This window comes from Apodemus sylvaticus, chromosome 11 (genome assembly GCF_947179515.1).
Source record: "Apodemus sylvaticus chromosome 11, mApoSyl1.1, whole genome shotgun sequence".
In the NCBI taxonomy this organism is placed as follows: Eukaryota; Metazoa; Chordata; class Mammalia; order Rodentia; family Muridae; genus Apodemus; species Apodemus sylvaticus.
The window spans coordinates 57,025,877-57,041,820 of NC_067482.1; positions in this window are offsets into that span (position 1 = coordinate 57,025,877).

Consider the following 15,944-nt stretch of genomic DNA (forward strand, 5'->3'; position numbering starts at 1 on the left):
TTGTCCCAGGCCCTCACAGGAGCATCAGTCATCTCTGTCAATCCTCAGGACAGGGCTGAGGATAAAGAACTTTCTCCATTTCCATAGAATACGCTCAGAAAATATGCTCAATGTACTCTTGGAAGTAGAATGGATGACCCAAGGACTCTTCTTTATTTAGGAACTATAGATATGTACATTACCTTATTATAAACTAGTAGGAATATTTAATGTCAACATTTTGTCATCAGATTATAATATTTATGTACTGGCTCTGTGTGTGCACAGGCACACATATACCATAGTGAACTCCTGGAGGTGAGAGGACATCTTTTGGGAGGTAGTTCTCTTCCCTTCCACCTTGCTGTTTCTGCTGCCCTGCTTACTGGAGGCTAGCCCTTACACTTCCAAGTGACTTTCCTGTCTCCCTCTCCCACCTCACTGGGGAATTTCTGGGACAGCAGGTGCACATCACTGCATCCGGCTTGTCTCCATGGGTACCAGGGATTGAATCAGGAGGCAATCAAGAGGTTCATGCCAAACCATCTCACCAGCCCCAGACTATAACTTTAACAAATTATGTGCCGAAGTACAAAGGATAAGGGGAGGCAGGAAATGTATAATTTTTTTTAAATTAGCTCTTGGATTTGTTTTAAATATTTGAACTAATAACACTGAGAAACTGAGATGTCTGGCAGCCAAGGCGAGAACATGGCCTAACGCACACTTAGGGGTTTTTGTTTTTGTTTTTTATTATGTTGGTTACTTAAAGAAAATATTTCCCCAATATCATCATGAGGAAAAATATATAATAGCTCCTATAAATAAGGACACAAAGGCTCACATAAATAATTTATAAATATATTAACTATATGATGGCTCAAAGCAAGCACCTATAGAGTGTGTGTGAACAAACTTGTCTGTCTCCAACCTACAAAAGAACTTCTAGAAGAAACTAACAGCCCAGCTCATGTTTGCAGGTAGAGAACTGGGATGTTGTCTGTATCATCAGTAAGACGAGGATACACTTTACCACTCCACCCACCATTGTACAGAATGCTCTAACCAAAGCAATTAGGTGAGAAATGGCACATTGGAGTGATGTGCTGGAAACAAAACCAATATACAACAGTCAAATGTAGTCGATGTATTTGAGAGTCTAGGGAGGTCGTAGGGATTCAAGACAAGGTTTCTCTGTGTAGTCTCTGGTTGTTCTGGAACTCAATCTGTAGACGCGATCTTCCTCGAACTCAGAGAGCCTCCTGTCTCTGCCTCTCACATGCTGGAATTAAAGGCATGCACCACCACAGTCTGGCTTAGTCAATATATTTGTAATGAACACTGAGAATGTAATTAAGAAAACAATCTAAGCCAGGCAGTGGTGGTGCATGCCTTTAATCCCAGCACTTGGGAGGCAGAGGCAGGTGGATTTCTGAGTTTGAGGCAAGCCTGGTCTACAGAGTTCCAAGACAGCCAGGGCTATACAGAGAAACCCTGTCTCGAAAAAACAAACAAAAAATAAATAAATAAATTAAATAAAGAGAGAAAATAATCTAAGACAAGAATACTAATATATGTCTGTTATTGCAGAACTTACAAGGCTGAGGCAGAAGGAATTTGAAATTGAAGTAAAAGACCTATTTACATAGGGAGTCAGTTGGTAGATAGATAGACAGATAGATAGATAGATAGATCTAAATTGCAATAGCATCAAGAGGAATAAAGTACTCAAGTGTATGTCTTGTAATCTGAAAACTACAAAACATCACTAAATAAAACTCCAGAAGAGCCAAGTAGAAAGACTGTGCTGTGTGCTCAAGGGTCACAGGATGCTGCCATCCAGGTGGCAAGGTTCTCGACTGAGCTATAGGGTCAATGCAGTCCTCAGCATATGACAGCACAAAATAAATGTGACAACATTTTAGGTACACATTTGGAAAAAGGTGGAGTGATACTGAAGAAGACACGAGACTTCTCTGGGCTTCACACACCAATGTACCCACACACATGCATATACTGCAGTAAAAAGTGAAAACTACGTCTCACACAACGGAGGAAGCATTTGCAAACAATTCATTTGATATGAGCCTAGTATATAGAATAAGGCAAAAATTCTTAAAATTGAATAATAAAAAGACAACTCCAACAGGTGAGCTAGCTAGCCCAGTGAGTAAAGGCGCCTGCCACCAAGCCTTTCAGTAGGGCTGGTCTGACTCCCTCAAGCTGTCCTCTGACCTCTAATGTTTGTACTGTGTAAGTGTGCGCATGCGCATGCGCGCACACATACACAAATATTTTTAAAAGACAATTCAATTTTAAAATGGGCAAGGAAGGCCTAGGGAAATAGCATGCAGGAAGCTCTGAAAGAAGGAGGGAGAAGATTAGAAAACCAGAGAGGAAGGAAGGGCTGGAGGTGTGACTGGTGAGAGAAGCCTTGCTGAGAGTGTGTTTCATTCCTAGTACGTCAAAACAAAAGGATGCAGCTAGATATCCCTCCCCCAATATGCAAATAACCATTGTATTTTTAAGTGTTCAGTGGCATCATCAGCATCATTAGTGCTAAGAAGGCAGCCATGAAAGAGTGAGGAAGACAAGGGCCAAAACCTGGCAAGGCTTGAAAGTCCCATACTCAGCTGATAGGGCTGCAGAGCAACGTAGCCATTTTGAGATCACACCGGCAGTTCCTCAAAAGGCTAAGGCAGACTTTCTAAATGACTCACGGAGTTCACACTCAGGTATGAAACCAAAGAGAACCGAAAACATGAAATATATGTCCATGCAAAAGCATAAATGTTCATGGCAGTACTATTAATAATGTCTAAAAATATGAAACTGTAAATGCATACTCACTGATGAATCCATAAATCGAGTGTGATATGTCCAGAAAAATGGACTATTAGGCCACTAAGAAATTATTGATGGTCATTACAAACTCCTAAAACTATGCTATACATAAGGAGCAAATTACAAGAAGATACTGTAGAATATGGCTCTAAAGTCCAGAATCTATACAGACAGTAGATTAATACAGACAGAAGACTGGCTGTCTAAATAAACCAAAGAGATATTTAGAGCTAGAGAGAGACGTAGAGATGGAGCTATAGAGAGATAGATAGGACGGATGGATGGATGGATGGATGGATGGATGGATGGATGGATGGATCAATAGGTTAGATAAAAATAATAACTACCACATGGTACCCAGCTTGAGTCAGGGGTGATAAAAACTGACTGTAGTGACAAGTGTACAAATGTGTCAACACACTAAAAAAATCACCAAATGTGCACTGTGGTCTCTTTTGTCTTGTAAAACAGTGCTTCAGGAACCCCAGGCTGGCCTGGAACTCGATATTGCCTAAATCCTCCTTCTCCATCTTCAAAGACCAGGGATTACAAACTGTACCACCACGCCCACTTTCTGCAGTGCTGGGATTGCACCTCGGCCTTTGAGCACGCTACCAACTGAGCTATACCCTACCCCTGAGCATTCATCTTAAATCATCAAATGATATAGCTTGGGAAACAGACCTCACTAAAGTTGTTAAAAAGACAGGCAGACAGAATAGGAGAAAGGAAGGGGGGGAAAGTTATACTTCATTCAGTTAAATGATTTAAAATGTCATTATGCGCTTTGCCTCGATGGGGCAATAAATAAATAATGGAATGAACTCTACAGAAAACCCATGAACAGTCATTACTTTGTTGATCCATCCCTGATTCTCACACTAAAATTGAGATACCTGGAGCTCACTGATTTGGATAGACCTGCTGGTTATCAGACCCAGGGGCCCTCCCTGCCTCCCAACCCTGCAATTACAGGTGTGGGCCACACGCCATGGCTCCTGGCTTTTTATGTAGGTGCTTAGGATAGAAAAGTTCTCCAGCTTTCTCGGTGAGTGCTTTTTTCTTTCTTTTTTTCTTTCCTTTTCTTTTTGTTTTGTTTTGGGTTTGTTTTTGGTTTTTTTGTTTTTGTTTTGTTTTTTTGGGTTTTTTTTGGCTTTTTGAGACAAGGTTTCTCTGTATAGCCCTAGCTGTCATGTCAGTAGACCAGGCTGTCCTCAAACTCAAAAATCCACCTGCCTCTGCCTCTCAAGTGCTGGAATTAAAGACATGCACCACCACTGCCCGCTTGGCAGTGCTTTCTTGACTGAGCCATCTCCTCATATTAAATATATATATATAATGGGTGGAATTATTAATCATTAACTTAATTCAAGTGAATTTATAGGACATGTTCTTTGTAGCCCTTCTTTATCCCTAAGACTTCTGTGCCCCCTTTTAAGGAAGTTATGCCTCAGAGAAATTAGGAAGGAAGTTATGACCCAGAGAAATTAAGTAACTTTCCTAAATAAACTCACACAAATGGTTCCAGATAGTTCCAGCTTGAATGCTGGGTCCCACTCCAGCCTTTCTCTATTATAGCTTTGTACCTGGAACTTAAGATATTCTGGAATCCAGAGGCTTTGGTATTCCTCTCCGGACACAGCCTTGCTCCAGGCCCAGAGAGAACTCTGAGGGCTTTATCGACAATTCCCCAGGAAGAACATTTTTCAACGTTCTCTTCTTTGATATTCCCTCTACCAGATATTCCCTCTATGTCTTTAAAAGCCATCTCTGCAAACGTATTCCTTTAATCTTGCATTTTAAATAACTTCAGCATATTCCATTGAGTCCCAGTCCCATACTAAAGTTTTTCTAACAATGCTCCAGTTACAGGGAGGAAAAAACCCAACGTTTGTTTTTAAAACCACAACTACATTTTAAATGGGCAATACCTGCATATGGAACAAAATTTAAATGTAGAGAAAAGAATATTTATATTTGTCAGGTTTAGCAAATAAAAGTACAAGACATCATTTCAGTAAATATCATGTGCACCTTTAGTGAGGTGTTTTATTTTGTTTTATTTTTATTTTATTATTATTATTTTTTTTTTACCTAGGACAAGATCAACATAGTTGAGATCAAAGACATTTTCTTTGATTTGGAAATAACTGGGGTTGTAATCCAGGAACGCACAGACTTAAGCCTACTTTAAAATGTGCCTGAGGCTTTCCAAAGAGAAAGAGGGCTTACACCTGGTGTAAGTCATAAGAGGTTGGAGACTCCCTTACTGGTGAGAGGTGCTTGGCCCTGACAGAAGCCTTCTACAGAGAAAAGGGATTGAACATGGTTTTAGTGTTTGAAAAGTTGGGTATGGATTTCTTACGCAGATGGTCTGGAGAGGCTAACAACATTTCAAAGGTCAAGTGGTCTGTGAGGAGAAGTTGTCTATAGCCCAGGTCAAAGGTTCATGTGCAGAAAAGTCTGGGTTCTGGTTAACAGTAACTTCTTGACTTCATTTTAAATGCCCAGAACCAATGATATCCCCATTTTTAACTGTTTCTTCCTAGACGATATACATTTATCCTATGTGTTTTTTGTGGGGTTTTTGTTTTTTTGTTTTTGTTTTTGTTTTTTTGGTTTTTCGAGACAGGGTTTCTCTGTGTAGCCCTGGCTGTCCTGGAACTCTGTAGTCCAGGCTGGCCTCGAACTCAGAAATCCGCCTGCCTCTGCCTCCCAAGTGCTGGGATTACAGGCGTGCGCCACCACGCCAGGCTCCATTTATCCCATGTGTTATTTGATGTATACTTAAACTAATGTTATCTACTGTTTCTCTCACATCATTTATTTATTCATTTGTGTATTCACAACCAAGGGTTAAACCTAGGATCTCACAGATTGCTCAAGTACTCTACCATTGAGCTACATCTCCCAACAGTTGAAGTGAAAGTTTAATATTGTCCTTTATCTGGCAACACTCCGCGAACAGAAAAGTCAGACTCTCTCTGGTCACGTTCTGTCTGCCTCAGAAAAAGTTATCATGATCAGTTTCGTGAGTAACATTCCAGGAATGTTCTGCTCCACCCCTATCCCATCCCCGCCTCTGGTTTTTCTCTATGTAGGGCTGGCCATTCTGGAATTCACTCTGTAGACCAGGCTGGCCCGGACTCAGAAATTCACCTGCCTCTGCCTCCCAAGTGCTAGGATTAAAGGTGTGCGCCACCACACTTGGCTTTCAGGAATATTCTGTAACCAACTTTGGTCTCTAACAATGAAAGTCATCAGTCCCAGGACAGAATAACTTTTTACTTATAGTAATCAAAGAATCTGAAGGAGAAAAATGATGTTGCTTTTAGCCATGAGAGATTTAACCCAACATAAGATTGTGGTGCAAGAAAGAAGGCCAGAGTTTAGATAGTGCTAGTTGAGAACGTTTTTTTTTACTTGCCTTAACTCCTGAGATCACCTGTCAGTCGGGATATTAACCATGACACTCAGCTCACGTGTCTGGTACAAAGCAGACATGCAGAGATCAATGTAGCCCTGTAATCCTGGAACTTGCTCTGTAGGTCAGGCTATAGATCAGTAGATATGAGATCCCTTTCTGTCTGGATGCTTTAGGGAGATTTCTTTCTGTCTGGATGCTTTAGGGTGATTTTCTTTAAAGGTTAACAGTGAAGATCTCTGCCTAGGACCACAGGCTAGATAAACTCACTCTATCTCAAAACCTTCTGAATTGACCATCAGGCAGTTTTACCAAATATGCATATATTATCAAATATGCCTGATGGCCTCATTTAGCTCACCTCCCTTTCATCTTACTGACTTTTTCCCTGACGTTTATTAACTCAAAAATAATATGTGTTGAATGCTTACTATGAGACGGGGACTGGGACAAGGGCTGAACTGGAAGAGGGGCTGGTCTTGGGGAAGTTGCATTAAGAATTCAAATATGGGGCACGGTGTGGTGGTGCAGGACCTTAATCCCAGCACTCCTGAGGGCCAGGCAGGTGGGTCTCTGTGAGTTACCGGCCAGCCTGGTCTACAAAGTTCTAGGACACCAAGAACAACGTATGACACATGTGAGGGATTTTCAGTGATGATAAAGCCATGCAAGTAATGAAACAAGAGCAGAGAGATGCTAGGTGAAAGTTAAGATGAGCAACGTACTTTAAGTCTGCACTCCAATAGGAAGGTTGCCAGACGCACAAGCAGAAAACAATAACCCTCAATTTTGAGTTCACTTGATAAACTCCAGCACTCAGTTGACACTACACTTTTTCATGAGGTATGGGTTTGGCTGTTTCTACTGTTCTTTGGTGAAAGCTAAGTTAGCTTTTGTATTACAGACTCCCTTGATTGGATGTGCACATACCCTCTGCTATGTAAGCATCAGATGCTCTTTATCCCTATTTGAGCGGTGAAATGGGAATCCAAAATGCAACGGATATATCCTGGGATACCCAGGTCAGATGCCGACAAAGATTAAGGATGGAGATGTCTAATAGCTCTGTGAAGAGCTGGCTCCTTGGTACAGCATGAGGTTCAAACTCCAGGACTTCAGAGAGGAGACAAGGAACAGCAGGAAGAGGGAAGGACAGAAAGAGACGGTAAAGATGGTTCTCTTCTCAAACCCTTCGGTACCACTTCCACTGTTTGCCAAGCCCTGCTTTGGCATTGTAGAATCGACTTTAAATACGAGCTAAACACAGCACAAGGAGTCGGATATGTGAACGAACTTGGATATAACTGCGGCACAAGTGTTCTCGAGGCCCTACTTTCGCCTTACAGATGACACATCGCCCATACTAACACTCAGGGGATAATTATCCACCCATGATGCTGATGGGTACCAGATTCTTCTAAAGCAGCCTTGGCTCTGTCTTCTGGGAAGTCGCTCACTGTTCCCTGCTTGCACCGGGCGAGCTTCACAGGGCTCCTAAGAAGAACCTCTACTTTCCCTTGTCCCTCCCAGAGATACAGCGCATTCTCAGGATGATTAAAACCCAGCAGCCTAAGATGCTAGTCCACCCAGGCTTCTCAGAATCGGCTATTGAAACCAAAACTGAAACATCATGGAGGTGGGAAGGTCGACTCATTAGAGTAGGTGATCCTGCCAGTTCCTGTAGAGCTATTCTGAGTGTTGATGCTTTTAAAAATAGGCATGAGATTCATGGTAGATCCTCTAGATAAGGCTGTTCTTCTAAACACATTTTGAAGAAATAGTAGATTCAGAGACTTTTAAAATTTACTGAGGGCTAAAGTGAGAAATCACAAGGTGTCCTCATGTCTGGCTTAACTGTTCTTCACTCTCATGTCAACCTGTGTGTGTGTGTGTGTGTGTGTGTTAACGTACTCGAGTGCCTGTTTCTTTCTCCTGTTCTTTTCTGGGATAAAGATGAACTGTTCACATAGGCTAGTGCACACACTAGGAGGCTCTCTAAAGCTTTCTTACCCTACCTTTTCTCTTTGAAGCTTGACCCCTGCAGCACAGCCCAACGCCATCCTCCTCAGAACCATCCTCAGCATCCAGCCCCTGAACACTGCCTGGTGGGATCTCACTGACTACACTGGTTGGATGTTCCTGATGAAATGATGCGAGACTGTGCTCCTTTCTCTAGCACTGTCCACCTTGAATCAGTCTCCACTGTTGTGTCAGGTTTACAACTTTGAGCTTAGGTTTATAGCCATTTATATACAGGCCAGAAAGCTTCCTCCCAATGTTTTTAGTCAACAGGTATGAGTGGTTTAAAAAGATATTTGGGGCCGGGTGGTGGTGGCACACGCCTGTAATCCCAGCACTCTGGGAGGCAGAGGCAGGTGGATTTCTGAGTTCTAGGCCAGCCTGGTCTACAGAGTGAGTTCCAGGACAGCCAGGGCTATACAGAGAAACCCTGTCTCAAAAAAACCAAATCCAAAAAAACCAAAAAAAAAAAAAAAAAAAAAAAAGATATTTGGGGCTGGGGTTGGGGCTCAGTGGTAGGGTGTTTACCTAGCATGTGAAAGGCCCCTAGCATGAATGTCACCTCCCCCCCACTGTGTACACACACACACACACACACACACACACACACCACTGCTTCCAACAGAGTCTTTTTAATAGCTCATCTTCACCGACTGTCAAGGGATTGTTTTCTTCTGGAGACACTCAACCAACATGGGATTGTGCTCTGCCCATCTACAAATCCCCTGCAGGGCTTGTGAAACAACAGGCCATAATCCCCTCATGAAAACACACACGGGCTATTTGTGCTCATGCTTGGTCCAAATATTACAATTGTTTCTGGAGTTCTGCCACATTCCTCTCTAGATGGTCATTTGGGAGAGCTTGTTTATAATGTGTGTTTTGAATGAAATTTTAAAATTCCAAGACCACAGGATGTAAGACTCAATTGTGGGTTAAACTTCATTTTTGCATTTTTTCTCCCAAAGAGGACCTACTTACATTACAACAGTGAACAGGGAATAGAAAACAGGGCAAAGGTATGTTTTGGGTTTCGTTTCAAGGATCAGCATTTGAAAGAATATGAGAAGCATGTGCTACCTTTAATGATTAGGGAAAGTCGTTTCAAAATGGCCTGTAGCATTTGGTTGTTGGTTCAGGTGAATTAAAACATTAAGTGAGTTTATAGAAACCAGAACAGTTTCTTTAGTGCTTGTGTGAATTTTGATGTTAAAATCACAGACAAAGCCCTTGAACTCCAAGACTGCATCTCCCTCCTCCTCACAGAGTCAAGCTTATTGAAACGAGCAGTGGGGCAGAACTCATTTAGAAGCTGGAAAAAAAATTGAAGTATAAAAGCTTTTATAGGTCTCTTTCTTTTCTATTAAACTCTGGGCTTTTCCCTTATGGTCTTTGTTTATTTTCTGAGCTGATGCTAATTTGGGAACCCTGTGAAATTTTATGGGAAAAAGTGAACTTTTAAAATAAATTAAGATTTCTTGCATTTAAGTACAACTTGAAGAATTTTTTTTAACATTATGAATGATAGACAATAAACTGCTGTGTCTGGATTTCTTGGTTTTTCTGCTGGGCACCTCGGCCTTTGCTGGTTGGATCTATTGTTTACTTTCAGGTACTTATGAGGTACCACAGCAGATATAGCGCTTGGAAATGAACGCCCACAAATCCGAAGAACACCCCGGCCACCACTGGCGGGTGGATTTCTCCGCAAGCTGTTTCGGTTTACTTTCTCTCCATAAATCGTACGTACGTTCGCACGAGCACTCCAGCGATTTCTATGACATAGCCTTTCTGGAATTCCATAAACACAGGATATCCAACATGGGCTAACCACTTGTCTAGAAAAGAAAATAAGCAGACGGTTGCCCGCAGAACACAGCTTACATTCGGGCCTCGGAGTCCGCCAAGAAGCGATTGCATCGAGTCCCTGTCTGAATGATATTCCAACCTGGAAAGCGACAGAGTTCTTTGCAATGGCTGTATCTTATGAGTTACAGAATGAGTTACAGCCTCCAAATTAAGGACTTATTTTATTGTTGATCCTGATCATCAGAGTGATGTAGGGAACCACTGTTCATCCTAAGTACAAAGGAAAATACTCTACCTAGAAAAAAATAGGATAAAAACAATAAAATGAAATAATTTAATATTTAATAAAGTAAACCATTTGTTGAGGGGGCTATTTAGCTGTTCATCTATGACATGCCTCCTTAAAGCCTTTATAAAACATTAGGAAATAAATACTACCCTTCTTGGCTAAACTACTGACTAGTTTTGAGCTTAACACAGTCCTAAAATAAGGACACCAGCCCCAATCCCAGGCTTAGCAGCTAGCTTCGTGGAGTTTTATAGTAATAGAGTAGAGTGGAGTTTTATAGTAATGTCTCCTCTCAGCTACTTAATACTCTAAAATAAAGGGGGGTGGGGGGTGGCAGTACAGCCAGAATTGAGGCAGGTAGGACTTGACAACCTTGCATTTCTGTAACTCCAGTGGGAGATCACTGTGCTAAATATTACTCACTTTTTCTGTTCTACGGGTGGAGTCACTGAAACTGCCAATTCTAGGGCTCAGACAGTTCCTGTAAAAGCAGCCTTCAATTCCTCACAAAGACTTTGGTGGAGGAAGGAGCGCTGGCTTCATTTGTCTTTCTGGACTTACTGGGCTCGTTAATTCAGGTGATCTCTGATAATCGTGCTAAGTGTGGTGGAGCCATTTTCTCAGTTATCCTCGTCTGATAAGCATTGCGGGGAGTGGAAGGAGCTACGGCCATTATGTAATTACGCCATCCCAGTAGCTTCGCGCCACACACTGCAGCACCGCCCCTCGGGTGCAGACCTGGCTGAGCAGTCCTTACTCTTCCACTCTAGTCTGCCATCTTCTCCTGCAGTCCGCCTTTCCTTTCACAGTTCATCTGCTTTTGTTTGCTTGCTTTGGTGTTTTGGAAATAGGGCCTTACTAATACCCCAGCCTAGCCTGAAACAATTCTCCAGTTTCAGTTTCTCAGTTCTGGAATCATTGGTGTGTAGTGACTACCCCCAACTCACCAGGCCATCTGGAATGATCTTTCAAAAATACAAGCCATGCCTCACCACCACTCCCTGACTGACAGACAACAGTATCTTTTCCTGTCATGCAGCTTTCTTCCAAGCTCAGAGTAGATTGGTCCAGAAGGGGAGTTGGTTGCCAGGAGTTGGTGGCCATCTGTGACCTTTAATGGCTATTATCACTTGCATGGTATAATATTCTAGTGTGATTCCACCCATGGTGGGTGTAAGGACACAGTCAGGGATGTCTATAGACATCAGTAGAAAACTTATATTCATCTTTAAGAAGACCCAGCCTTAGCCGGGCAGTGGTGGCATATGCCTTTAATCCCAGCACTTGAAAGGCAGATTTCTGAGTTTGAGGCCAGGTCTACAGAGTGAGCCCCAGGACAGGGTGCTGAATACACTGAGGGAATCTCTGGCATTTCTACCACAATGGAGAAAGCTGGGCTCATGTGAAAGGGTGGACCCAAAGGTCCAACATTTCTGCCCCTTAGCTGATTGATGTCCGTATCTGAGGTGTCTGAGTCATGGCCACCAACAGTGCTTTTTGCACCAATTGCTTAGCATTCCCAGCTAGCCATCAATGACAGTTTTGACATCATGAGGGGAATCATGGCCATGGTATAAGATATCACTGTCCCTTGGAAGACTGTAGGTGGCTCCATGGAAAGGACTAGAACATCATCCTGGTAGCTGCTGGCACCAACTACCCCGGGGCCAGATGATCCCTGAGCTCAATGAGAAACTCGTCAGTGTGGCCAGATATGTGCCTACTCTGAGTGGGCCACTCGTGGATCTGACCTGACACCTGGACTAAGATTTCAAAAATGGTAGTGACATAGCTGGAGTGGTGGCTTAGAAGTTAAGAGCACTGGCTGCTCTTCCAGAGGACCTGGGTTTGGTTCTCAGCGCCCAATGGTGATTCACAACCATCAGTAGCTACAGTTCTAGGAAATCTGATGCTCTCTTCTGGATTTCTTGAACCCAAGACATCCATGTAGTGCCCACACATACAGACAAGACTCATATGCACATGAAATACAAATCAATCTAGCCAGGCAACCGTGCCTTTAATCCCAGCACTTGGGAGGTAGAGGCAGGTGGATTTCTGAGTTCAAGGCCAGCCTGGTCTACAGAGTGAGTTCTAGGACAGCCAAGGCTACAGAGAAATCATGCATGGAAAGGTCTTCTAAAGGGCTTACTGCTCTATACTGAGAACCAGGCTGTGTCCTGAGAATTTAGCAGCAATATCTACTCTTCTGGTGTTGGGATTGACTTTGCCCTTAATAAAAAACTATCTCAGGCATATTGCCAGATTTGACCATGTATTTGGCACATCAATAGGACAGCAGAGTTTATAGTTGGCATGTCCTTCAATGAGTTACACTGCCTGGCCCACTATTTTTTTTTTCCAGAAAAAGCTTGAAAGGAGGAGAGATGTCCTTAGCTGTAGAGACTCCCTGCTCCAACTGAGGACCTCAACATATGAGAATCTCCCCTCCCTTGTTTCTACTCCAGAAACAGAATTGTCTGATTGCTCAGATTTCACAGTGAAGTCCAACACACACACACACACACACACACACAGAGAGAGAGAGAGAGAGAGAGAGAGTGAGAGAGACAGAGAGACAGAGACAGACAGAGACAGACAGAGACAGAGAGACAAAGACAAAGAGAGACAGAGATAGAGACAAAAACAGAGCAGAGATGGGAGAACAGAGAAAGACAGAGACAGAAAGACAACAGATTTATGTTACTCTGAGATTTAAAATTCCCCATACATTTGCCTATTATTTTTGTTATCTCTTGAACACTGTGCCATCATAATTAGCATTGAAAATCTGCTAACAAAAAGGCCATGTGCAATCTTATGGGAAGCAAAGAGCCTGGGAGCTCAGGGCACAGTTCCAGATGCCAGAGATGGGGTGGATTATGACAGCTGGCCAAGCAGATGCCTGGGCATCTGTGGGTAGGAAAGGAGACTGTTCAGGCCCGACTGGTGCCTGAGGAGCCCCTGTAGAAGACTGTAACAGACCTGTAAAGCCCCTTCAAGGTATGGTTTCTGGACACTTCTTCAGCCTCTGGCCTCTCTTTCACTCTCCTCCTTGTAGCTTATGCCCCACCCAAATATCCAGAATCATATTCTGATGTGTATTCCAAGGAAGAAAACCCAGTATAAGCGGCAGCTGCTCGTCCGCATCCACTGGTGTATAGTCCACGGTAGTCAAAGATATAGGAGCAGTGCTGTTGAAGAATAAAGAAAAGAGCTGTGCCATATGGACTGGGGAGGTAGCTAACGGAGGGAACTCACCCTGGGTCCAAGCCACAGCAAGCCAACCCCAACACACACCACACTAAACAACTGTACATTCTTTCTCTATCTTATATACAAGTCTTCATATAGAGAGAGATACAGGCATACACAGTAGAGTATTATTTCTCTGTAAAACTCAGGACATGAGTGTCTTAATGCCAGTAATCCCAAGGTTTAGGAGGCAGAAGTAAAAGCATTATTCTAAACTCCAAGGCCAGCCTATATATAGTAAGAGCCAGTCTTTAGATTGGGCTAAAGAGTGAGATTTTGCATCAAAAACATACAAAAAAAATAAATAAAAAGTAAACTATTACAAACAATTAGTAAGCCCGGCATGGTGGCACACGCCTTTAATCCAAGCACTTGGGAGGCAGAGGCAGGCAGATTTCTTAGTTCAAGGCTAGCTTGGTCTACAGAGTGAGTTCCAGGACAGCCAGGGCTACACAGAGAAACCCTGTCTGGAAAAAAACAAAACAAAACATAACAAAACAAAAACAATTAGTAAGTCCTGGCATTTGAAATAACAAAGACGAACCTTGACAGCTATGTACTAAGTGAATGATGGCACATCCTGCAATCCCAGCAGTCGGGACTCAGAGGCAGGAGGATCAGGAGATCAAGGCCAACCTACATCCAAAACAACAATAACTAACCAACTAGCTAAATAATGGAACAGAGGAAAGTAAATGCCATCTAACTGGCATTTCCATGGGGAATCTAACAGGTTGGACTCTCAGAGAAGCAGAGGGTCATACAGTGGCGGGAAGGCTGGGAGTTGAGAGATGCTATCAAAGACACACACTTTCACGTAGACACAAGAATTAATGCAAAAAGAGACGTGGGAGGCCTTGAAATGGGACTGGGTGGATGGGGAGTGGGTATATATGGGAGGCCTTGGAGGGATGAAAAGGAATGGAGAAATGTTTTAATTAAATTACAATCTCAAAGATAGAGCAAAAGCCAAATCAGCAACAAAACAAACAGAAAAGAAAACCAGCAAGTTCTTGAGGCCTAAGATACAGCATGGCACCCATAACTAAACACACTGTTGTGAACCTAAAATCTGCTAAGAATATAGGGCTATACACACACACACACACACACACACACACAGAGAGAGAGAGAGAGAGAGAGAGAGAGAGAGAGAGAGAGAGAGAGAGGACACTGTGAGGTGACAGATCTGTTAGCTAACCCGGACTATAGTAATCATTTCACACTGTTTGTGCACAACAAACGATCTCATTGTACACGTTAAAATTGTGCAAGTTGCCAATTCTCTCTCAACTAGGGTAGAAAGAAAAAGTAAAACCTTAAAAAGGGAAGCAAACTGGGTGGTGGTGCACACCTTTAATCCCAGCACTTGGGAGGCAGAGGCAGAGACAGGCAGATTTCTGAGTTCGAGGCCAGCCTGGTCTACAGAGTAAGTTCTAGGACAGCCAGGGCTACACAGAGAAATCTGTCTTAAAAAAACAAAAAAAGAAAAAAAGAAAGAAAGGAAGGAAGGAAGATAAAAGAAAAACCAACCAACCAAATAAGCAAAAAACAAACCACAAACTCTATCACTAGATGTGGGATACCTAGAGACGGAGCATACCTAGAGGGTAGAAACTTTGTGTTTTACCATCCACTTCCTCTGAAGGAGGACCTGAGCCTGCTTGTCAATTCATGCAATTCCCCGGGAAACATTTTCCCACCACAGCTCATTTCTTTCTTTCTTTGTTTCTTTCTTTCTCTTTCCTTCCTTCCTTCCTTCCTTCCTTTCTTTCTTTTTTCTCTTTCTTTCCTTCCTTCCTTCCTTCTCTTTCTTTCTTTCTTTTTTTTCTTCACTTCCTCTGAAGGAGGACCTGAGCCTGCTTGTCAATTCATGCAATTCCCCGGGAAACATTTTCCCACCACAGCTCATTTCTTTCTTTGTTTCTTTCTTTGTTTCTTTCTTTCTCTTTCCTTCCTTCCTTCCTTCCTTCCTTCCTTCCTTCCTTCCTTCCTTCCTTCCTTCCTTCCTTCCTTCCTTCCTTCCTTTCTTTCTTTCTTTCTTTCTTTCTCTTTCTTTCCTTCCTTCCTTCCTTCTTTCTTTCTTTCTTTTTTTGGTTTTTTTGGATTTGGTTTTTTCCCCCAGGGTTTCTCTGTGTAGCCCTGGCTGTCCTGAAACTCACTCTGTAGACCAGGCTGGCCTTGAACTCAGAAATCCGCCTGCCTCTGCCTCCCAGTGTGCTGGGATTACAGAGTGCACCACCGCCACCCGGCCACAGCTGATTTCTTAATTCTCCCCCTTTATACTGAAGTTTATACCTTTTTAAAAGTACCAAATCCACAAGC